This window comes from Bufo gargarizans, chromosome 2 (genome assembly GCF_014858855.1).
Source record: "Bufo gargarizans isolate SCDJY-AF-19 chromosome 2, ASM1485885v1, whole genome shotgun sequence".
Taxonomy (NCBI): domain Eukaryota; kingdom Metazoa; phylum Chordata; class Amphibia; order Anura; family Bufonidae; genus Bufo; species Bufo gargarizans.
This window is the reverse complement of record NC_058081.1, coordinates 482,309,320-482,334,538: the sequence shown is the minus strand read 5'-3', so window position 1 is coordinate 482,334,538 and position 25,219 is coordinate 482,309,320.

The following is a 25,219-nucleotide window of genomic DNA, read 5'->3' as shown; positions in this document are numbered from 1 at the left end:
GGAGAGCTCCTTTGACCGTATGTTTACTTCTCAGCAAAATCTTCAAAATGCAAGCACCGCACCTGAAATCAACTCCAGGCCTTTTATGTGCTTAATTGAGAATGAAATAATGAAGGAATTGCCCATGAAAAAGTATTTGAGTCAATTGTCCATTACTTTTGGTCTCTTTAAAAATAGGGTGCCCCATGTAAAGGAGCTGAAAATCCTAAACCCTTCATCCAATTTTAATGTCGATAACCTCAAATGAATGCTAAGTCTGGGCTTTATGTCCATTCTATTACTATAACTTGAATATGTTTTAGTAAACGGGTAATAAAAACTAAATGTGTGTAAGTGTCCAAATATATATGGCCCTAACTGTAGTTCAGTTCAGCAATATTCCTCAAATAAAGTGCCGACAGAGATGGTGAAAAATGCTAAAGCTGGGTGTCAAAGAAGTACAATCCCAATTAGGAACAACAAAAAAATGAATAGTGGTAATTTATCATGAAGGTAATATTTAAAATTACTTTTAAGTCTGTGTTGCCATACTTTGTGCCACATTTATCAAATGATGTATGCTTGTGTCTAAAAATGCTACCCCCTACTGGAGTGAGTTTGCAACTATTTAAAACGGTTGCAGAGGTGGAGTGAAACTAAAGGTAGCTATACACATTAGGGCTAGTTCACATCTGGGTTAGAAGCTTCATGTTAGGCTTCTGTCACAGATTCCATCAGTTCAGCTCCATTGGTCTCAGTTATATGCTGGATCTGGCACTTCCATTATTTTCATTGTTTTGCACCTCTAATTGAGTAGAACAAATTAAATCAAAACTTTGGTGTGAAAGAGCCTTTACATAGAAGTAGATTGATGGTAGAACATCAGTTGAACAAATTAACCTCTAGTGAACGGCCATTTCCCAGACACAGCCATACACATTTAAGTCCATATGTTCATAATGGCCATGAATGTTCAATGAAAACAGGCAATGGAAGAATGATCTTTCTGAGAATGTTCTTTCCGAGAAAGATTTTACTGCGAAAGATCATTTTTTAAATGAAAGATCATTTGTCTGACACACCTACATACTCTTCCTGAGTGTTGGGGGTCCGTCACATAGCTCATTCCTGGTAGATCTTCCTTTGTACTGAGTACTGACCTCATCTTGTTTCGTGATTAACCTTATTTGGCTTCTTTTGATGCTACTGGCTTAGACTCTGTGGCTTGTTTCTGAATAAAAGAAGTTGTCCCATTTCATAGTTCCAACGGTGAGATGGGACTAAACGCAGTCCCCAGGTGGCCTGGTTTACGGAAAAAGCCGAGTGGGCCAGTATTCCACATTTTCATTAACTCCCGTTGTAGTGAATTGGAGCTATGCAGAATATCTTGAGTCAAGAAAGCAGCATAGCTTGTTCTATCACCCTGTTTGTATAGCTCCTATTCAATACAATTGGAGATACAGAAACAGCGGAGCTCTGGCTGCAGCCTTAGTAACAGGACGAAATGGTCTCCTCTCTGCAGCGGGCGAGTGCTGGTTGAGATTAGCAGTGGGCTGATTAGCTCAGCTGCTCTATTACTGTCTGCTAGTGTTTCTGACTAATGGAGCGTCATGGACCTATCAGGTTCTCAACCAGGGACCTGGTGCTTTATTTGAATCCTCTCCTGGCCATACACCATTGCCAGTGATAGTCTAGTTTGGTTCGCTAGCTAGGTTTCTTGTTCCTTGTTCCTGTTTTGCTTATTGATGTCCTGTGTTTCTGACTTTGGCTTATCTTCTGAGCACTCTCCGTTTACCATTCTGGTACTGCATAGCACATCTGGTTCTAACCCATTTCTGACGATTCTAGTATTATGTTTGTCTGTCTGCATTTGTTTGTCTGTCTCTGCACTTAAGTAGCGTAGGGATTATCAACCAGTTGTGGTCTAGCCATCTAGGGCTTGTACTGCAAGTAGGTAGGGACAGTGAGGGACTGCAATCCAGGGCCTCATTATCCTTGTCCGTATCTACTCTACTGAAGTGACATTATAACTAGCCTTCTAAAATAAGACTTGGTATGTGTACTATTATGGACGCCATGGCAGTATTACCCTCACAGATGGAGGGTATTGCTCAACTGGTGCAGGATTTAACAGAGAGAGTCCAGCAGCAAGAATCCCATCATACTAGTTCCCCTGCTCGTGCACCCCTGTCATCAGTAGAGCCTAAGATTAAGCTCCCCTGTGAAGGGCACTAAGAGGACATTCTATTGCAAAGGGGGCATAACTACTCGATGGGGGCACTAAGGGGGCATGCTTACTATGTGGGAGAAACTAAGGGGGCATGACTACTGTGAAGGGGCACTAAGGGGGCATAAGTACTGTGTGGGGGCACCAAAAGACATGACTTACTGGCAGCAGGGCTTACTGTAAAATAAACCGTTGACTCCTCCTACTGTCCAGCCTGGGACTAGCCACAGGAAGGGAGTTGCAATGAGTTGCCCAAGAGGGAGTGGGGGAGGGGGTTGGTGGTGATGCAAAAATTTGCTATGGGGCTCAGCCTTTTCTAGTTACTTTCTATGAAGATGGTTGTGTAACTTGCTAAATTATTGGTCAGTTCAGTTTTATTAGTACATGAGGGCTTCCTGCTGTGTATAGTAATGGAAAAATCTTTTCTTGTATAAAACCACCGCAAGTAACAGCCCATGGAGAGAGGAAGGTATGTTTATTCTAAAAGGAATAAACCAAAGGAACAGAACTATTGTACCCACTAAATTATACTATTTATACATAATAGGAAAGCCAGGCTGTGATCTAGTAATAAGGAATGCCTTATTGAATAGGACACAATATACAGCCATTAAGCAAATGTGTACATGTCGACGGGAGAGGATGAAGAGCGGTTTTGTTCCACACAAATCACAGTTTTACCAGAGAACATTTTGTGCTTTCAGACTCCTGAGATGCACATCCAGTATTGAGTCTAAAACCTGTAATTTTCTTTTAAAATAACAATAAGAATAATTAATAAGCTGTAGCCTTTTGAAAGAGCAATATAGCAATGATGTCATATATGACCCTCTAGCCTCACGTGTGTAGTTCCAGTGATAAACTTAATAGTCCATTAGACCCTCGTGCAGTATCTGGATCCTTGCCCTTAAAGGGGCTGTCTCACTTCAGCAAATGGCATTTATCATATAGTTAAAGTTAATAGAAAGTTAATACAAGGCACTTACTAATGTATTGTGAATTGTGATTGTCCTTTGCTGGCTTGATTCATTTTTCCATCACATTATACACAGCTCGTATCCCGTTACAACCACCCTACAGTCTAGTAGCTGTGGCCGTGCTTGCACACTATAGAAAAAGTGCCAGCCTGTGCACACTCCTATGGTCCTATCCACCAAAGAGGGCCTATAGGCACCATTTCTTATAGTGTACAAGCATGGCCACCAATGCTGAATATCAGGGTGGTCGTATAATGTGATGGAAAAATAAATCAAGCCAGAAAAGGAAGCAATATGGATAATCATAATACATTAGTAATTGCCTTGTATTAACTTTGTCTATATGATAAATGCCACTTTAAGAGCTAAGCTATTTGTGCAGCAAACCTCATCTTAAAGGGGTTGTACCACGAAAAACATTCTACAATTTCCAAACCAGCACCTGGATCTGACTATTTTTGTAATTGCATGTAATAAAAAATGTTGTATAGCTACTGAATTATTTAATAAAATGTATCTGTATAGCGCCACTTAATTTCTTATTTCTTTGACTGGCTCACTAACAAGGCCGCACATGCTCAGTTTCATCTTTCAACTTTTCTGAGCTGTGATAGGCAAAGAGCTGCAGTGGAATGGACACGCCTCCTGAGCTGCAGCAGAAAAGACACTCCCATCTTGATCTAAATATAGCAGAGCAATAGAGCAATGAATGGGGAGATCTCTAGATCCATATGAGGTACAGGGCTGGTTCTAGCTTTGTGCGAAAGGTATTTTCATGTACTGTATGCTGTCTGATTTTCATTTTTTACACAATTCATGGGATAACCCCTTTAATTCACTAAGTGTTCGTTATTCATCAATTTCAGCCCAGGACGTGCACCAATTGATGTTATAACTGGACAATCAGTGCGGTTTTAGAGGGCATTATTCATGGGACGATGTCAAAAGTATGGAATATAAAGTTAGTAAATTCATTTGTCCCCTAAACAGTTTGCCTATTGTCGGCAGCACTTGCCATGTATATATAGATATGCTGCAGACAAATGATTATTTATATGTTAACAGAATGGGAAACACTTCTTGCATTAAAATAATTTTAAATAAATATATTGCATTCCAGACAACATATATGTATTGAACAATAGCCCATATAAAGCCACGCAGAAGTTGTAGGAGGTAGATAAACAAGCGTGACCACATAGCCAGTCACATTTTGGGGGTTGAAATGCAGTACATTGGAACAGAGGGTATCTGCAAATGGTTCGTTCTTTAATGTTGTGTAATGTGATATCATGTTAATGTATTGTAATGCCTTGTATACTCTCAACATAGCTTTGCATGGTAGTGACGGAGTTAACAAACTCTGAAACAGCTTTTTGCAAGAGGTTGCTAGGTGGTGGCTGGCTCAACCCCTAGCTCTAGTGTGTTCTATGAGGGTTTGGGGATGGAGCAGGGAGAGGAAGGAAGCAAAATCCATGTGCTCAATCTCCCTGGGCCTCAGGATTCAGAGACTAACAGTTTGACTGCTGCAAGATCTACAGTAAGCGAAAAAAGAGAGAAAGGATAAGGTTTAGAAATCTGCATGGCCAAGCGAAAAGAGTCAATCAGTAAGGTAACTGTTGTTAAGGGCAATACATACTTTACTGCCATGGCTGCAGTGGTCATGCTTGCACACTATAGGAAAAAGCGCCAGCCTATGTGCACTCCCATGGTCTTAGTTCTCAGAGAGGCTGGGGCTTTTTCCTGAAGTATGCAAGCACGACCACTGCTGCATTACAGGCATAATTACAAAAGTACTGTCACCTGCCATAGATTCTACTGAGATAAACTTTATCAAGATAGAGAGGAAAGAGAGACAGAACTCCCATGCTTGCTTATTTTGCACTACAGTAAAGAGACATATTATTCTTCTAAATCTGAGTACTGACTCTTGCACTGTATGCTGGCCGTTGCACTTTACAATCTACATGCTGTCACAACCAGACTGCTGAGAAGCTCTGACAGAGGCTTTTCAGAACCTCCTCCTTGAGTTTCTGTGTTGTGGTATTCAGTTCCTCCTCTCGTTAGCCTCTCTCAGCTGTCATGTGTTGGACTAATTGCTTCCCTTTAAATTCCTCCCCAGAATGCTTTTCTGGGCGGCTTATACTTCTTCCTGGAGTGTGTGTGCATGCTGACCTTGTTCTCCTGTCTGCTACAAAGCTAAGTGTTGTACCTTTATCTGTTATTTTCTGTTTGCTGGATCCCAGGTGACCCTGACTCCCTCCGTATCTTGTGTAGGGAGCCGGTGGTCGTGTCCCCTCACTATTGTAGGGTGCTCAGGGCTTTATAGTCAAGGTTCGTGGATATGCAAACCTCCACCATTAGGATCTTTGCATAGGCTGAGCAGCCAGGGAAAGTGCCAGGTCTTCTGCAGGGGTCTCCCTTGGTTCCTTAGCTTTTGGATCCAGCGAGTCATTTATACATGTTGCTTTGCCTTGTTTCCTGTACACCGTCCGTGACACATGCATTGCCATGTCATACACCTAACATCACGGACACCCCAGCTAACATCAAACAGAGCCCTAGAACCAAGGTGTGCTTTGAGGGAAGAAAGGGTGTCTCTCCCTTGCGCTGCATGGCCCTAGGGAGCGACAGTGAAAGGACATCCACTGTGATGTGTTATAACAGGAGCCACTACCACTCCCATCCTCTGCTCTGGCTCCTCAAGGGCTCACTGCAGAAATCCCTGAATTGATGCTGTGTGTGTGTGGTGAAACTTAGTTGTCTACCTCCTAAAAGGTGAAGGAGAACATCACATTGGAGGCAATTGTCTCTACATACGGTCATGGGTTGACAGCACCCACCTTTAAGTTGAACATCATGGAGCGCCATATGTTGAGAGGGTCAGTTTGTCATGAGGGACCAACTCGAGGGGCCTTCATACAACAGCCAGATGATCCAGGATGCAGCTCAACAATTTTATTTATAATCCAATATAACAGTGATATCTCAGGAGATGGCCTCAACACACATCTACCAGAGCCGCAGATCCTGACCCTTCCAATACACAACAGCAAATAAAGCTACAACCCCCAGCTTCCTCTACTTTGTCTTTTGATCATTTCCCCTGGCTGATCAGCCCATGGGCAGGTAGAGGCATGAATAATTATTATCTCCAACCATCCTTCTGCTTTTCAGTCCAGCATCCACTAAGGTCCATAAGCAACAGGTGAGGAAGTCCATGCCATCTTCTCTCCTCCATCATATTCCAGGTTCTGTCTCCGGACAGTCTTCAGGATTTTTATTTAGTGAAGTCCCCAGTATTACATCCTCTTCCTCCCTGATCTGTGTAGGATAAGTGAGAGAACAGAATTCAAAGTCACAATGAAAATGAGTAGTTGGACACAGGGGAGAATCCAGTACAGAGACAAAATCATTGTGATGCGTCCTCACGTCCAACTTATTTCTTCTCAAAATGTGTTTTCATGTTGACTACCTTTCTAAATTTGTCAGCTAATCAGCCTGGATAATACGACAACACAGCAACAAACAAATCTCATACACTGTAAGAGACCATGAAACTGCAGATCCCACAATACACAGATAATACCATAGACTAGAACAAGACAAAATTGTGGAGCTACAGATTCCAGAATACAGAACAAAGCACAAGCTATCTGGAAGAGAATGTCCCTAATAAACACTATACCCAACAAACAGAGTGGAATATGGCTGGGTTCACACCTGAGCGTTTTACAGCGCGTTCATACGCGCTGTAAAACACTCAACGAGGAGAAACCAATGATTCCCTATGGGAATGGTTCTCACCTGGGCGTTTTACAGCGCGTACTATCGCGCTGTAATACGCCCGACGCCCCAAGAAGTACATGAGCTTCTTTGGGGGCGTCTTGTCCCGCGTTCCTATACATAGACTTTCGGGAACACGCGACAATGGGCGTTCGCTTGTCTCTGTATGCGCGATTGCAAACGCCGGTACAATCGCGCATACAGAGCGCTCCTTTCAGAACGCTCAGGTCTGAACCCAGCGTATGACTAGACAATAAGCAACTCCACCCTAATCAAATAGGGAAAGCTAGGAAATAACCAGATACAGATATGTGTCTCAAAACAAAATGAATAACTAGGTGAACATGAAGCAACAGGAAGACCTCTGTTGTTCATAACAGGGATTGTCCAAAGAATAGAACCACTTTAATGACATCAAGTCTAAAACCACCAGTATCCTTTCCCCACTGATTTTTGTCAATATCCATGAAAGATGCTTATGACTGCCAGAAACAGTGAATGTACATGAATTCTTTCCAAGCATAACCCCTGGTGGGGTTCGTGCTACAGAATACAACTGCAGCCTACTAATTGAAAACAGAGACTGCAGTAACAATCAATACTTTATGTAGAAACTATGCATAAAAATCTCCAAGGGGCATAAGAAAACATCCTTCCTGTATGTTTTAGTGAAGACTTTCACTTAAAAAATGTTAATTATTGTTAGTTTTTGCAATTTGGTTCTAATAAAAGAAAATGTATTTCCCTTCATAACACTAGGCAAGCCTTTTAAATTGTACCGCAGTAAATGTTTTCAATAGTGGAGGTAGGAAAAAACTAATTTTTAAATGGCCACATCTTCTATTCTAACCCAAAAATTGTTAAAGGGTAATACCCATCTTAGACATTGGTGGCATATCACTGGGATGTGCCACCAAGGTCAGAGAGGTACGGGTCCCACCTGTGGCGTTTGCTCTTATCTCCTGAATGGAGCCCCAGTAGGGAAGGAGAGTACACCATGCATTCACTTCATGCTCCTATTCACTTCTATGCAATGAGTTCATTTCAGAAGTCCCATAGAAGTAAATGGAGAGCCCACAGTGCATTCACAGCCATCTTTCCATCCACCGCTATGGAATTGCCAGAAATAGCTGAGCCAGGCTAGTTTCACACTGGAGTTTACTCCTTACAGCAGGGGAACAGCCTGCCGGATCCGTACTACAGTTTGCCGTGCTGTAGTCGCATCTACGCCATTACCAATTATGATTAATGGGGCTAGGCGGACTTCCGGCAGCACACGTGTGTACACTGTAGTACGGATCCGGCAGGACGAGTAAACTCCATTGTGAAACTGGCCTAAGAAGGGTCTCAGTGGTTAATTACAGAGTGCAATTCAGTTGTATATAGCTCTTAGCTTACTTGTATAGGTGAGGAAAAATTACTACTCACTTTTCATGAAGTGCATGAGTAAGGGTGCGTGACCCCCGAAACTTCGCACATGATGGAGTAGGTTACAACTCGGCGTCTCAGAAACATAGGCCTGCGAGCCCACAAATTGCTTTAGCGCTTGCAAATAAAGGACTGAAAGTGCAAGCACTTCATGAAAAGTGAGTAGTAATTTTTCCTCACCTATACAAGTAAGCTAAGAGCTATATACAACTGAATTGCATTGAGAGTATTGACACAGAGCCGGAGTGAGACTCGAAGTCAGTTGTTTTATACAAGTGGGAGTAATCTGATATTTTGCACTGATCACAGAGGGCCCCACTGCTACCATTCCTAACGATCAGCAGTAATCTGTACGGAGACATAGCTGCATATGTTAAATTCCCCTGCAGCACCGCCTCAGGTTAAATTAAGCATTACACATTGCAATCAGTAGAGTGTCTATGTAATCATAGACATTGCAGACATCATAGGGCGACATAGCAGAACTTGTTATGGGACCAGCACTGAGATTTCTGACAAATATATCATTTTTATTATTCATGAAGGAATATTTCAATAAAAAAGTTACTTTCCCTGACTTCTATATCAGAAAATTGGAACACGTGCTGAATGAATATGGTGCTCATTCTAAACACCATATTTGTCTATGTGTTAACACCAGACAAATCCCTCACTGTCCTTTCAACAAACTCTGCGTAAATCAATAGTATGCGTGAATATTAGAAACTTTGTAATATTTCTTATTAGAATTTTTTTCCGCTTTTCTTCAATTATGCCCACTACTTCTCCTCCAGTGCATCCTCCGCTGATCATTCACTTTCAACACTCAAAAAAATCTGTCTTGAGAGGTGAGACAGATTATCAATTCACTAATGCATCACATTACATGCTGCCCATAGATAGAAGTACATGCTGCAGAGGGAGAGCAAGGCAGAGACACTGCTGTAATATGTTTTCTTTCTCACCTCAGTACTGGATTCACAGCTACACTGCTCAGGGCTGCTGTACAATGTCTTCCATGCTGCCAATGCTCCTAAGGGTGTGATACAGAGAGATATGGAAACAAGATCTCTTCTTCTCATAACAGATAGTCTCCACCTTCCTGGATCTAAGCTTAGGAAAAAACACTTAAAACTGGTGATAAATTCAGGATACAGTTCATATAATGGCAAGATATAGTGCTGCTCCTCATGTACACACGAGAGCACATTTGAAAAGCCACCTGAAAGGACACATATGATTTAAGTTAAAAAATAAAAATAATTATATAAATGTGCAATTATTATAAATGAAGAACACAAAGTGGGATTTCAGATTAGTGAAAATCTCAACTTGTAATCATTTAATTGTTTATGTTTAGTATCCCAGTATTGTGATCACTACATCCTCAGGCTATTCATGAAACGGTTGACTCATGCCTCTGAATAAGCTATTAAAAAGTTATATAATGTTGAAAGCAGTTACGCACATTGACGTGTTTATACAGCTGCTACAACAATACTTATAAAGAGGGCACTCCTCGGCTATGTTGAGATATCTAAAGCTTGATCTTGATTATTGATGACAAATCACTTTCCTACAGGACAATGGTCATGTTGATCTTCAGCAACAACAAAACTCCAATGTCCAAGATGCAAAGGCTGAGAGCAAGGAAGTAAACAGAGGTCAAGTAGCTGTATCTACTAATACAATTCAAAAATCTAAGTATTTCCTTGGACAGCTCTAGAAGAACACTAGATGTATTGCAATGTATTACTGGGTTTCTCATCTGTTTTATTTTCGTGTTTTTATCCCTCTGCATGAACCTGCATTTTTCTTTTTCCATGTCTACTCTACTTCTGGTGTGATAGGAGAGCAGTGCTCAGCCATAGAGATGTTTTTCCACTGCTGTTCCACATAGAATGGATTCATGCACACAACCGTATCCGCTTTCGATGTAGTTCCGTGTGCCCTCCGCATTTTTTTTCTGAACCAGTTGACTTCAATGAGTCTGTGGTCAGCATTTTGCTGACATATGCTACCTTTTTGCAGAATGGACATACAGATGTGGAAAGCAAATGGATGATCCATGTGCTTTCTGCGTCCGTAAGTCCGTTCCGCAAAAAATAACTTTAAGCTTTTTTTTTTTTGCAGACTTGTGTGCATGAGGCCAAAGCTGTAGATGCATCTCCCTTTCTCCTTCTTCTCCCAATTCTGCTACTTTATTACTCTACACAGATTTTGTGGGGGGACTGAAGAAGTTTCTGCCTGCTTCATCAGAAATCTTTCAGAGAACAAAGGTGTTAATTTCTAGTGATGGACGAACGGTTCGCAAACGAGATCGATCAAATGTTCGCGAACCACAAGTTCGCAGCGGGCCCCATTCACTTTAATGGCAGGCGAACATGAAAAACCTTCAGGTCATATTTGCAGCTACCAAATACTTACTAGAAGTGCACAAATCGTCCCACAACATGGACAGTGACATACCAGAAAAAATTCACACAAAAAATATGTAATTTAATCAGGGGCCATTTTTATGTGTCTTAAAGGGAAACTCTAAAATATGTGCCCTGCTGGAGCCTAGAATTTTATTTTTTAGGCCATGGGAGTACAAGCCCCAAACATTAGGCATTCACCTGACAGAAAACATCAAGTGATTATGTGGCTGCAGGTAAATTAGACAGTCATTGGATATCAATTTTACTGCAGGCCAGTGGAGTACAGGCCCCAAAAAGTATTCATTCACTGTACAGAAAAGAACAAGTAATTATGTGAATGGAGGTATATTAGACGGTCATTGGATATCAATTTTACTGCAGGCCAGTACAAATACATGTCAAATACAGGGGCAGACATTCCTCCTGTGCAGCCGTTTCAGCGGCACAGGGGCCCAGCCTATGAGGGGACCCTCCAGCTCAGCTGTCTTTGCCTCCACAGGCGGCACAGACAGCTAATTGTAATGGTGAAGCAGAGAGCAGCAGGCTCCCCGCTTCACCATTCATCATCACTCCATCCAGCATGTAGAAGGTGCCCACCTCACTGACTTCAGTCTCAGGACCTACCGTGTCATCCACAGGAGCAGGGCCTGGGCAGCATGTCCTGAGCTGCATCTGCGATGGTCCCGCCTCCTTACAGCTCAGTCCTACCATGTGGTGGGCAGCGTCATGAAGAGTTTGACACCAGCTCAGCCAGGCCTGTGCTGAGACACTTCACTATGTCCTAGCTCCGCCTCCCACGATGTCAGTAGCCCCGCCCCATCTAGTGTTGCTGTAGCTCCACCCCCTAAAGTCCTCACCTAGCGCTCCTGGTGCTGAATGTGTGAAGCCTGCAGCAATTTAGGAGGAGGTGAGTGAGGACTGGAGGCTTCCTGTGTGTCCACTGTCCCAGTCAGGCACTGAACCTGACTTGGTATTGTATTTTTTTTACCCCACCCATCCCTCCTGTGACTGTCCCTTACCCACATACTGTCAGGGTACATTCTAATGTATTTTGCGGTCCGCAATCGGCAAGATATGGATGCCGTCCATGTGCGATCTGTATATTTTTGCAGACCCATTAACTTAAATGTGTCACATTTTCCATCTTGTGCAGAATGGACATATAGATGCAGAAAGCACAAACAAGTCATTTGCTTTCCACATTTGTATGTTTGTTCCACAGAGAATAGAAAATGTGACATCCTATAGTGGTCCGCAACATGCAGGCTAGTTAATGGGTCTGCAAAAAAATGCAGATGGCACATGGGCGTCATATGTAATTTGCATATCACAAAATACATATTGTCTGTGTCGTGTAAATGGGTTAAAAGTGTTGCCCAGACACTCAGGGGGTCATTTATTAAAACCGGGGTTTTAGACACTGGTCTTAATAACCCCGAAACTGGCAGTGGTTCTGCCAAAGTTATGAAGAGGCGCCGGCCTCTCCATTACTTTGGCGAATCCAGCGCCAGTGTAAATGCATAACATCTAGACTAAATCCTGACCCATTTCAATGGGTCTGTGTGGGGTTCGCATATCTGTCCATAACTACTCTAAAGGGGGGCACATATCTAGAATAATTACTGTGAGGGGACACATAATCTGTCCATAGTTACTGTGAAGGGGGCACAATGTGGAGATTACTACTGTGTGCTGGCACAAAAGGGCAAAAATTACAGCGTGGGGGCATTAAGGGGGTTATCCAATAGTAATACAACACAATAGAAGCTCCAAACGAATGTAGACTTCACCAGCACTCCAGTAACAATCAACAAATATGCCCCCAGAGAGGGAGGAGTAACATACACTAAAATATACATTTTAATTTAATATGCAACTAAAACACACCACTTTGATGCAATATCTTAAAAACATATGGGGTCCAAGCCTGGTACCTCAGTACTGGTAGAGAAATAATAAACCTGCTCCAACTGGTGAAAGGTGTGAGCAGTCTTACCAAACCAATAGAAATGCTGGGATCAGTGAGAGTTTCCGGGTGGGTCTGTCCAAGGACATCAGATGTAGGTCAGGTACGAGGTCACTCTGTGGGGTGGCATCTGTAAATGCAGAGCTGTGCCCTAAATGACCCCATGAAAGGGGACTAGTTTCATTCTGCCTTGTCTATACAGAGCACCTGCCCCGATATGGTCGACCCCGTCCAGATACCTGTCCCTACCCCGGACCTGATCCCTGCTTCTAGAAATGACATCAGGCACTGAGGCATTGAGGCCTGCCTTGACTTTCCAGGACACCGACATGCGGCGGAGTGTGTCACCTGAAGAACGTCTTATTATTACTTTAAGGTAAGACTATATATTATCAGACTCATACATAAATGACCCACTGTTTGCCAATACATTGCTGTTTGGTCTATGGCCTGTGTCTTCTGAACTTTCCCTCTTCTATGTATAGGTACTTAATAGTAGTCACAAAGTATTGTATATATTGATTTTTTTTTATCATAAACAGTGTGTGCTTTTGGCGCTGCCGCTTTGTATTAAGTCACTTGGTGTACTAACAAGTAATTGATTAGTCACACAAGAATCCAGTTCCACGGGGCTTAATGATTAAAATCTTGGTTGTAATGATGAGGATACTTCACCTGTGTATATCTGGTAATGGTCTGGAAGTTGTTTTTGCTAAATGCTCTTAACTTTCTTTAAAGTATGTATGAATATAAAGTATTGATTTCTAATCTTGGAGCATGGGCTATTTACATTTCAACTTGCCAGACACATTGCTATTAAATTATGTAAATTAAAGAAATAGATTTTAACACTTTTGCTGAGTAGTGTATTAATTTTTTTTAATTTTTTTCATTTCAGATATCTTGCGACAGGAAATTATTTTTCGTCCTTACATTTTGTTTTTAGAATGGGGACCTCCACTATTGCTGGCGTGGTATGGGCTACATGTGCCGCCATTTGGTTGACACTGAAGGCTTCAGTGCTGCCACCTCCAACTAGGCAGCAGTGACTTGATATAGCCCAGGGCTTCGTGGAGAGGGCTCAATTCCCAAATTGTATTGGTGCCCTTGACGGGAAGCACATACGGGTTAAGAAGCCACCAAACTCAGGGTCCCGATACTATAATTCTAAGCAGTTTTTCTCTGTAGTTTTGTTGGCCTTGGCTGACACAAACTACAGGTTTATAATTGTAACTATTGGGTCCTATGGAAGTACTGCAGATGCTCGCATCTTCAGGGCTTCCAGAATGGGTCGCTGGCTTCAGTCCAACCAACTGGACGTACCACAGCCAGCAAACCTTCCTGGCTCTACTGGGCCACCAGCGCCTTATGTGGTTGTAGGGGACGAGGGTTTTGAACTTTCAAGCCACCTCATGCGCCCTTTCCTCGACGAGGTTTGGATGCCAAGAGGCGCCATTTTTATTTTCGCTTAAGTAGAGCCAGAAGGTTTGTGAAGTGCGTCTTTGGCATTTTTTTTCATAAATGGTGTGTTTTCCTGTCGCCCATCCAGCTGGCCCCACAAAATGTGAATATGGTGATCAAGGCGTGTGTAGTGCTGCATAACTACATACGTACCTATGAGTCAATAACTGATGAGGACACACAAGTCTACAGTCCGCCATCAGGAAGAGACACTTTACCACTTGGAGGATCTGGATCTGCTGGACTGAGAGTGCGGGAATTATTTTCAGATTATTTTATGTCCCCTATAGGTTCTTTCCCTTTTCAGCAGTAGACCGTGACTCATGGACGTGTGTTTTTGCCAGTTTTTTTTTTACCTGGATGGATATCTTTTAGTTAGCTTTTGTTTTTGGTAGTTAGGGACTCGCAAGATAATGAGGACCCTTGACGTGGGTTGCGAGCTTACATATTTTTCTTACACATACAGTACAGACCAAAAGTTTGGACACACCTTCTCATTCAAAGAGTTTTCTTTATTTTCATGACTATGAAAATTGTAGATTCACACTGAAGGCATCAAAACTATGAATTACACATGTGGGATTATATACATAACAAAAAAGTGTGAAACAACTGAAAATATGTCATATTCTAGGTTCTTCAAAGTAGCCACCTTTTGCTTTGATTACTGCTTTGCACACTCTTGGCATTCTCTTGATGAGCTTCAAGAGGTAGTCACCTGAAATGGTCTTCCAACAGTCTTGAAGGAGTTCCCAGAGAGGCTTAGCACTTGTTGGCCCTTTTGCTTTCACTTTGCGGTCCAGCTCACCCCAAACCATCTCGATTGGGTTCAGGTCCGGTGACTGTGGAGGCCAGGTCATCTGGCGCAGCACCCCATCACTCTCCTTCATGGTCAAATAGCCCTTACACAGCCTAGAGGTGTGTTTGGGGTCATTGTCCTATTGAAAATAAATGATGGTCCAACTAAACGCAAACCGGATGGAATAGCATGCCGCTGCAAGATGCTGTGGTAGCCATGCTGGTACAGTATGCCTTCAATTTTGAATAAATCCCCAACAGTGTCCCCAGCAAAGCACCCCCACACCATCACACCTCCTCCTCCATGCTTCACGGTGGGAACCAGGCATGTAGAGTCCATCCGTTCACCTTTTCTGTGTCGCACAAAGACACAGTGGTTGGAACCAAAGATCTCAAATTTGGAATCGGACCAAAGCACAGATTTCCACTGGTCTAATGTCCATTCCTTGTGTTCTTTAGCCCAAACAAGTCTCTTCTGCTTGTTGCCTGTCCTTAGCAGTGGTTTCCTAGCAGATATTCTACCATGAAGGCCTGATTCACACAGTCTCTTAACAGTTGTTCTAGAGATGTGTCTGCTGCTAGAACTCTGTGTGGCATTGACCTGGTCTCTAATCTGAGCTGCTGTTAACCTGCGATTTCTAAGGCTGGTGACTAGGATGAACTTATCCTCCGCAGCAGAGGTGACTCTTGGTCTTCCTTTCCTGGGGCAGTCCACATGTGAGCCAGTTTCTTTGTAGCGCTTGATGGTTTTTGTGACTGCACTTGGGGACACTTACTTGGGGAGTCGGACACTTTCAAAGTTTTCCCAATTTTTCGGACTGACTGACCTTCATTCCTTAAAGTAATGATGGCCACTCTTTTTTCTTTACTTAGCCGCTTTTTTCTTGCCATAATACAAATTCTAACAGTCTATTCAGTAGGACTATCAGCTGTGTATTCACCTGACTTCTCCACAACGCAACTAATGGTCCCAACCCCATTTATAAGGCAAGAAATCCCACTTATTAAACCTGACAGGGCACACCTGTGAAGTAAAAACCATTTCAGGTGACTACCTCTTGAAGCTCATCAAGAGAATGCCAAGAGTGTGCAAAGCAGTAATCAAAGCAAAAGGTGGCTACTTTGAAGAACCTAGAATATGACATATTTTCAGTTGTTTCACACTTTTTTGTTATGTATATAATTCCACATGTGTTAATTCATAGTTTTGATGCCTTCAGTGTGAATCTACAATTTTCATAATCATGAAAATAAAGAAAACTCTTTGAATGAAAAGGTGTGTTCAAACTTTTTATATTGTTTTCAACACAGTATGTGAAATATCTACTAATACCTCATTCCTACACATTTTTAAAATTTCCCAACACATGTATGCATGCTTTCCCATCATCAGTAATAAAGTTGGAGTTGGCTGCATTTTGATGTCCCACCAAAATCTCATTAACATGTGTCATGGCACATAACTCCATCTGTATTGTGTTTACTCTAGTGTGTCTAAAAGGACATTCAATTGTGGAGACCATGTTATGTATATATATGTATAAGAATTAAAAATATGTTGAGTAAAGTGTTGCAAATTTAATATCTAGGTGAAATATACATTTATAATAATTTGGGTCTTCCAAACAATCTACACAATGTGTGTGTGTGTATATGTGTGAAGGCTTTTGCCTGGATTTGTGGGAGGGGCTGAGGTCCGCCTCCAGCCTATTTAGGGCACCCCTCTACCTGGCTCCTGCACCGTCCGAGGTCTGAACTTGAGAGAGAGAGTTGCTTGTGGAGTTAACTGGAGAGTTACTTACGAGTTGCTGAGTTTTCTGAAGTTCGTTGCTTTCGGGTCCAGGATTTGGAGCATTCTGGTTTCATCCGTCCGGCTTCACCTGGTTCTCTGCGGGTCGCGTTTGCCCGTTAAACTGTGAGTCATCCATACGGTACAGCACAGGGCCTCACGGTTGCCCCCTGTACTAGCTCAATTCATTTCACCATTTTTCATTTCACTCATGTCACGCTATTTTTGTCGCTCACAAGTCACTGGTTTCATGTCTGCCACACTTCGTCATGCAAGTACACCACTGCACTGCATCCCCACTCCAAGCAACTGCCAGCACGGGTACTGGTTCCCATGGCGGCCACCATTTCAGGTTCCCCTCCATCACCGGCACCTCTCTCACACATGTCCGTCCCCCCACCCCCAGGTCCAGCTCAGCGGCATGCCCGCACTCTCATATCCGCCACATGCCTGTCTCATTCCGGCCACTCCACACACACTCCCCCCTCCACAGTCAGCGCTGCTGCCACGGTTCTCATTCCCCCACCGCTGCACCGGCCCGCCCTCCGTCCTCCTGCCGCGCTGCCAATGGCGGCCGCCGCGTCCTGGCACCTGGTCTGCGCATGCGCGGCTGGGGTGCTGCGCGTGCGCGGCCTCGCCGGCGCATGCGGCAGCCCGGCGGCCGGCATCGCGTGCATGTATGTGGCACCGGCATATCCCGGCACCGGAATCCCACTGCCATGCCCCAGGGACGTTTCATGTGGCCCCCAAATTCCCTCATCTCCACAGTGCAGCCCATGGGCAACATGACCAGCGCCAGCATGATCACATGACAGTACTCAGCACAATGTTAGAATTGCAAAATAGCCAGGGGTCCATACACAGGAGGTTCCGTTACAATGGTGGCATGTTCAGGACATGTGAGCCCACTCTGCAGTCTGAAGGGTCATAAAATGTGGTGTTTTCTGCTTGTCGAAAAAAAAAAAAAAAAAAGGGGTGCATTAACATCAGAGAAAACCCGCCATCTAGTTAAAAGAGAAAAAAAAAAAAAGTGGGCATTAATATCAGAGAAACCCGCCATATAAAAAAAAAAAAAAAAAACTTTGCCAAGTGGTGCATTAATATCACAGAGAAAACCTGCGAAAAAAATAAACCCCCCTTTTTCAAGTGGTGCATTAATATCTCAGAGAAAACCCGCCCAAAAAACAAAACAAAAAAAACACCTTCCGCCACGGCACGGGGCCTCATTTCACATACCATCTACAATACCGGGTCACCGTTGCGGCTCACGGCGCAATCCTCTCAGGTCATGCTAACGTTCAGACCACAGTCAACTCTCGTCATAACACTTTCTGTCTACCCCTCTTTTAGGCGGTCAAGCTTAGACTTATTTACGCTGCACGTATCCAGTGACTTTTTCTTGCTACCAGGTACGTACACCTGCTCAAATCGTTTATTTTTTCCTACATTTCAGTCCATCCCGTTAGGGTCAGCGTGCTGGCGTTAGGGGCTCTGGAATCCCACTAGATTACCCCCTCTTGGCTTCGCCATCAGTTAGTGGTCCGCGAGGCCAACACCCCGCCTCACACGCTCGGAGGCAGCCGCCCATCGCACCACTGTTGCATAGAGAGGGCCTCACCTGTCACTCCCTTCCCCTAGTCCTGTCTTACAAGTCACCGAGAGGCCTCACACTCCTGCCACCACGTCAGTGGCCTCATCAACCCCTCGCGCCAACTCATAGAGCCTCTCAAGCCGCTCGGCAATTAGCAGGGCCTCATCTGTCACCATTCTAGGCTTAATTATTTCGCCATCCAGCATAGCTAGCTTGCCAGCACGATCCTGTGTTTCCCCACACTAACAAACTATTCTGTTTTAGCATGTCTCTGGAAGGAATTGAGAACTTTTCCCTTCCTGGCACTCCTGCTAGATCCATCACCTTAGCCCAGGGAGACGGTCTTGCCAGCCCAGCGTCCATCAGATCCTGGACAATTCCGCGTATCACGACGGAGTTGAGGAGACGGCAGATCCCCTTCCCCGCCACGGCAAGGAAAGCAGAGCTTTTCCGAATACAGCGCACGTCAACCAATAACGCGGAGGCAGGGGAAGGACCTAGCCAGTCCAGCACGGGGGATATACACGCCATGCTGGCCTCTTTGATGACATCCATGTCCAAGGTCAACGACAGGTTGGAGAGGCTAGAGTCGTGCACCACGACCCTCTCCTTGGCAGGGCCACCACAGGCAGCGTCACCGGCACCATCCTGTTTGCCAGTGGGCGTGCCATCCATCAACCTAGATGACCAAGAAGTCAGCCCGGCGCACATGATACCGGAGCACTTAAAAAGGGACATTCTGAAAGGTAAGGATGTGAACCTGGCCTCCCTCCTGATTGCCTCTCAAGATGTTGTCGAGAACAAAACTTATGCTTATGACGATGTCTCAGTTGTGGTCAAATCCAGGGATGCCCGCCTCAATAGGAAACTGTCTATTCCAGAATTTGTTTTGGCTTTCGGCATTTACAGGGATGTCATCTGTGCGGTCTACCCTAACAGAAGGGAGGAGTTCGACCTCTACATACACAAACTGGTTGACCTGGGCAACAAATATGGAGGGTCGGCATTTTATGACTACCATAGATCTTTTTCGGCAAATGTGGCAGGGGCTTTCTCCCAGTACGGAGTCCGCTCCAACTGGGCAAGAATCGACATGGTCATTTTTTGCCGGCACTTCGCAGGCCTGAGGACGCCAGCCTGTACGCACTGCTCCTCCACGGCCCACACCACCAATTTCTGCCCGAACATGGCGGACAGGCAGGCCCCCTCTCAAGCGGCCGGCCCCTCCGGGGTCACAGAGAAATCAGGCCGGGACAAGCTGGGGCGGCCAATCAAGTTTCTGGGTAAGTCCCAGATTTGCAACAATTTTAATGTGGGGTCCTGCAATTATAGCGGGTGTAGGTTGTTGCACATTTGTACCAATTGTTTCCGGGCACATGCCAAATCCATGTGTCCAAATAAAATGTTTTCTAAACCCTATCTATCGACCGTAAATATGCTGGTTTTTACAGCATTTATGTCTCAGCACCCATCCAGGCATCTCACGGATTTTCTCGTGACAGGGCTGACAGAAGGCTTCCACACGGGCATCCTGCACATGCCAACAGGCGCCCTGGAGTGTCCTAATCTCCTATCCGCCCAAGGCAACCCCACCGCAATTGACGCCCTCATAGCCCAGGAAGTCGCAGAGGGCTTCGTGCTAGGACCATTTGAGACCCCCCCATTCGCCACGTGGTGCACCAATCCCATTGGCATCGTCACCGGGAAATCTTCCCAGAAACAGAGGCTAATCATCGATTTGTCGGCACCACACGGTTCAGCCGACCCCAGTCTCAACTCCCTCATTCCCTCGGAGGAATTCTCACTCCAATACACCACCATAGATCACGCCATCACCGCCATCACCGCCATCAGGCAAGCGGGGGTCGGAGCATGGCTCAGCAAAACCGACATCGCCAATGCGTTCAAATTGCTACCAATTCACCCGTCGCTGTGGCACCTTCATGGCATCAAGTGGTCCGGAAACTATTATTTTTTCTCCCGGTTGACCTTCGGATCCAAGAGTAGCCCGGCCATTTTTGACACATTCGCGGAGGCGCTATGCTGGTTGCTCTTAAACGTAGCAAGATGCCCGATGGTATTGCATTACCTTGATGACTTTCTACTCGTGGAGGAAAACATCTCCCCTCCCGCCAGCCTCAGAGCCACCATCAAGCTGTTCGGGGAACTTGGGGTACCCATCTCCACTAAGAAAACAGAGGGGCCGGACACAGTCATCACCTTCTTGGGCATTCAGTTGGATTCTGCCTCTATGCAAGCCAGTTTGCCACCCGGGAAGATCCAGGTTATTCTCGACCACATAGACAACTACCTTCAACTCGGCAGCTGCAATCGCAAAGAATTACAGTACCTATTGGGTTCCCTGAACTTTGCCATGCGCATCATTCCCCAGGGTCGCTCGTTCATTTTACGGCTTCTGCGCCTTTTCCCCTTTTTCCTTCACGACTCTCACAGGCTGCCCCTGGATGCCCACGCCACTGCAGATCTGGGTATGTGGAGGAGATTTCTGTCCACCTGGAACGGCAGGAGCATGTTCCTCCCTCAGCTATCGGACTCTTCCCCATCTATCTGGTCAGACGCAGCATCTACCACAGGCTTTGCGGCCATTTTTGGGAACGATTGGCTGTGGGGTAGCTGGCCTCCTGCGGTCCAGGGTTTGGAAGGATTTTCCACTACCTCGGCTCTGTTCGAGATCTACCCCATCGTGGCAGCCGCCGTGGCGTGGGGTCATTCATGGGCAAACATGTCGGTCCGATGCTACTCAGACAACCAGGCAACCTGCCAGATCATTAACAAGGGTCGGTCCAAATCCCTCACAATCATGAGGTTCCTGCGAAGGCTTACTTGGTTGGCAGCTTGCAACAATTTCTTCATACACTGCTTCCATGTCCCGGGGAGGTGCAATACGGCAGCTGACAATCTGTCTCGTTTCAAATTTCAGGCGTTTCATCAGGCTCTCCCGTCAGCGTCACCCACGGCCTCCATCACCCCGTCATTTCATCAGCTCATTCTGGATTAGATGTCATCATGCGCCATAGCCAGTCATTATCCCATTCTGCACTATCAGACAACACACGCAGGTCGTACAACAGAGCGTTCGCACTTTTCAACAGGTTCCTGTTGGAACACAACATCACGCACCCATTTGTCATGACTTCCCTGCTGGGGTTTGCTTCCTTTTGCCACCTCAAGCTCAAAATGTCATACAACACCATCAAACTCTATGTCACCGGCATTCAACATCATATGCCAATCATACACCCTAACAACATCAGTTTCATGGCCTCGCACCAGATCAAAACCATACTCAAAGGTATTCAAAAGACAGAACCCGCACGGCCAACACAGAGGCTACCCATTAACAGTCACATTTTCAAGGCATTATCCGACTTACTAGACACCAGGCCTTTTGAAGCTGATACCAACTCCATCATCAAAACAGCGATGTACCGTTCTGGACGCTTACAAACAGCATCACAAGTTCCTACCCTTTCAGCCACTACTTCAACTGCATCGGTCTGTACTCACCACCACCACCTTTATGACCTATGTCAGGTCATCCCTTACTCAACTAGGCCTCAACGCATCCAACTACTCAGGGCACTCCTTTCGCATCGGGGCCGCGTCCACGGCCTCCAGTGCCAACATCCCGGCTCATGTCATCAAGAAATTGGGGCGCTGGAAGTCATCCGCTTTCTCACGTTACATCCCCAATCCAACACGGGAGTTAAGAGACGCTTTCCAAAACATGTCGGGTTGAGCTTTCGTGTATACTGAATACAATAAACTGTTTATTTCATTTTTGCCCTCTTCTTTCTCAGGCCTCCCTCATCCTCGGTTTCGGCACACCACAACCGACTACGCTTATTCCCTGATTTCCTAGGTTCTTCACTGTACTACCGTAAGCGCCTTACACAAGTGTGAAGGCTTTTGCCTGGATTTGTGGGAGGGGCTGAGGTCCGCCTCCAGCCTATTTAGGGAACCCCTCTACCTGGCTCCTGCACCGTCCGAGGTCTGAACTTGACCCTCCCACCACTCCACTCATTTATAACTCATTTCTTCCACATCTCTTTCCTTGGGTGGGCCCTCTTCTTTCTCAGGCCTACCTCATCCTCGGTTTCGGCACACCACAACCGACTACGCTTATTCCCTGATTTCCTAGGTTCTTCACTGTACTACCGTAAGCGCCTTACACAAATATATATATACAGGTTCTTCTAAAAAAATTAGCATATTGTGATAAAGTTCATTATTTTCTGTAATGTACTGATAAACATTAGACTTTCATATATTTTAGATTCATTACACACCAACTGAAGTAGTTCAAGCCTTTTATTGTTTTAATATTGATGATTTTGGCATACTGCTCATGAAAACCCAAATTTCCTATCTAAAAAAATTGGAATATTTCATCCGACCAATAAAGAAAAGTGTTTTTAATACAAAAAAAATCAACCTTCAAATAATTATGTTCAGTTATGCACTCAATACTTGGTCGGGAATCCTTTTGCAGAAATGACTGCTTCAATGCGGCGTGGCATGGAGGCTATCAGCCTGTGGCACTGCTGAGGTGTTATGGAGGCCCAGGATGCTTCGATAGCGGCCTTAAGCTCATCCAGAGTGTTGGGTCTTGCGTCTCTCAACTTTCTCTTCCCAATATCCCACAGATTCTCTATGGGGTTCAGGTCAGGAGAGTTGGCAGGCCAATTGAGCACAGTAATACCATGGTCAGTAAACCATTTACCAGTGGTTTTGGCACTGTGAGCAGGTGCCAGGTCGTGCTGAAAAATGAAATCTTCATCTCCATAAAGCTTTTTAGCAGATGGAAGCATGAAGTGCTCCAAAATCTCCTGATAGCTAGCTGCATTGACCCTGCCCTTGATAAAACACAGTGGACCAACACCAGCAGCTGACATGGCACCCCAGACCATCACTGACTGTGGGTACTTGACACTGGACTTCAGGCATTTTGGCATTTCCCTCTCCCCAGTCTTCCTCCAGACTCTAGCACCTTGATTTCCGAATGACATGTAAAATTTGCTTTCATCCGAAAAAAGTACTTTGGACCACTGAGCAACAGTCCAGTGCTGCTTCTTTGTAGCCCAGGTCAGGCGCTTCTGCCACTGTTTCTGGTTCAAAAGTGGCTTGACCTGGAAAATGCGGCACCTGTAGCCCATTTCCTGCACACGCCTGTACACGGTGGCTCTGGATGTTTCTACTCCAGACTCAGTCCACTGCTTCCGCAGGTCCCCCAAGGTCTGGAATCGGTCCTTCTCCACAATCTTCCTCAGGGTCCGGTCACCTCTTCTCGTTGTGCAGCGTTTTCTGCCACACTTTTTCCTTCCCACAGACTTCCCACTGAGGTGCCTTGATACAGCACTCTGGGAACAGCCTATTTGTTCAGAAATTTCTTTCTGTGTCTTACCCTCTTTCTTGAGGGTGTCAATAATGGCCTTCTGGACAGTAGTCAGGTCGACAGTCTTACCCATGATTGCGGTTTTGAGTGATGAACCAGGCTGGGAGTTTTTAAAAGCCTCAGGAATCTTTGGCAGGTGTTTAGAGTTAATTAGTTGATTCAGATATTAGGTTAATAGCTCGTTTAGAGAACCTTTTCATGATATGCAATTTTTTTTAGATAGGAATTTTGGGTTTTCATGAGCTGTATGCCAAAATCATCAATATTAAAACAATAAAAGGCTTGAACTACTTCAGTTGGTGTGTAATGAATCTAAAATATATGAAAGTCTACTGTTTATCAGTACATTACAGAAAATAATGAACTTTATCACAATATGCAACCTGTGTATATATATATATATATATATATATATTGTTAACTGTACTTGGCTAAGATTACTGTATAGTACATTACTATACAGTATATCTTACAATACCATATACTTACAGTACTATAGTATTGTATTTCATTAATAAACAATACAACACTATAGAGTAGACTATTATTAATGTTGTGTATGTGTTGCTGATACATAAATATAAATAAAAAGAGAAGTAATAATATAACTGGGTTAAATAAAACTCGGTTTATTAGAACATAAACTTATGAGTCATATCGACTTTGTTGAAAATAAAACTGTTTTGTGAATGAAATAAAAAAAAATATAACATTAAAAAATTGGTATAATGCCAAGATGGTGATGGTGGGGCCTGAAACTGTGGCCCAGGGTAGGCGGGTTGTGAAGGGGGGCCAGAGTACTGCGATGGGCCAGGCTGAGAAGTGATGGGTGCAGACTGCCCATATGGGCGAGTAGGTGGCCCGAAATTTCCCCTTGGAGGTTGAATTCGTGGAGGAGGCGGTAGTGAAGGCTGTGAGGCCTGGGAAACTGGCATTTGCTGCGGGCCATACAAGTTTAAATGGAGCTGCCAATTTTTAAGGCCCCCGTAAATGACGTTTGGGTCATTGGGGGAAGTGGCTGCATCCAGAACAATATTGATAGCTGCTTTGGTTCGCAAAACTCGTTCTGAAGGCAGTCGGCGCAAATATGAGGCCAGACTACGGGCATAAAGGTCAAACTCATCCTCCTGCCGGGCTCTTGATAAATAATCCAGAACTTGTGTATTTACATTAGTCTCAGCAGGAGTCGTTGCCCGTCGTCTGGCCCTGCTGGGTAGAGCCAAAGGGGTGGGAGGGGAATCTGGTGCTCCTGGTGCAGTGTCCACCTGTGATGGACCAGAGGGAGTGCCTTCCTCACAAGCACTGGACAGCTGTGGTGCAGACTCCTCCTCTTTCTCCTGTAGGTTGTCCTCCGTTCTTTAAAAAGAATACAAAAATAGTA